The sequence below is a fragment of the Apium graveolens genome, chromosome 8, assembly GCF_009905375.1.
Source record: "Apium graveolens cultivar Ventura chromosome 8, ASM990537v1, whole genome shotgun sequence".
NCBI lineage: Eukaryota > Viridiplantae > Streptophyta > Magnoliopsida > Apiales > Apiaceae > Apium > Apium graveolens.
The window spans coordinates 184,157,959-184,158,888 of record NC_133654.1 but is presented as its reverse complement, the minus strand read 5'-3'; the positions used below and the strand labels follow the sequence as shown (position 1 = coordinate 184,158,888).

The 930-nt window shown below is 41.6% G+C and overlaps 1 non-coding gene across 1 annotated transcript; it reads left to right on the top strand.

Annotated features, from left to right (window-relative positions):
* Window positions 1-208: 208 nt before the first annotated feature.
* Window positions 209-315, top strand: LOC141681282 (small nucleolar RNA R71). Its single transcript, XR_012558723.1, has one exon. It is a non-coding gene; the product is annotated as a small nucleolar RNA R71 (small nucleolar RNA).
* The last annotated feature ends 615 nt before the right edge of the window (window positions 316-930 follow it).

The following is a 930-nucleotide window of genomic DNA, read 5'->3' as shown; positions in this document are numbered from 1 at the left end:
TGTATCCACGTCAAGAACTCCTGCTACCTTGCCCTGTGGCAATCTCTAGGTTGGATACTGATATTCATTACCAGCCATCAGTTCAGTTAGATCATAAGCTTCCTCATAGCTCTTTGCCCATAATACTCCACCTGATGCTGCATCGAGTATGGGTCTTGACTGTGCTCCCAAACCATTGTAAAAGCAATTGATTATCATCCAATAAGGCATTCTATGATGAGGACACTTCCTAAGCATCTCCTTGTAGCGCTCCCAAGCTTCACATAGAGATTCTCATGATTGCTGCGCAAATTGAGTAAAAGCATTCCTCATTGCAGCTGTCTTTGCCATAGGGAGGAATTTAGTAAGAAATTTTTGAGTGAGATCCTCCCAAGTAGTGAAAGAACCTGTTGGTAGAGAGTGTAACCAGCACTTAGCTATATCCCTCAGAGAAAAAGGGAAAAGTCTCAGCTTCACAGCATCTTCAGGTACATTGTTGAACTTGAAGGTGTCACAGAGCTCGATGAAATCCCTAATATGCATATTAGGATCTTCCGTTGGAGAACCCCCGAACTGGATTGAATTCTATACCATCTGAATCGTTCCATGCTTGATTTCAAAGGTATTAGCTGCGATCGGTGACCTGATAATGCTAGATTAAATATCATTGATCTTGGGTTGAGAAAAATCCATCAACGCTTTCGTTAGTGCTGCTGGATCTCCCATTGTAATGAGTACTTGAAACACAAACAAGTAAACCGTGAAATTAAAAGAATCTGAGTCAGTGAACTTCAATGACCACTGATGTCAAGCACATAAACTAAATATTAACACCGAGCCCCCGGTAGCGGCACCAAAAACTTGTTAGGGCGAAAACACGCGCTAAAATTACACGCAAGTATACGCGTTCGCAAGTAGTATAAGATATAAATCAGATTCATACCCACAGAT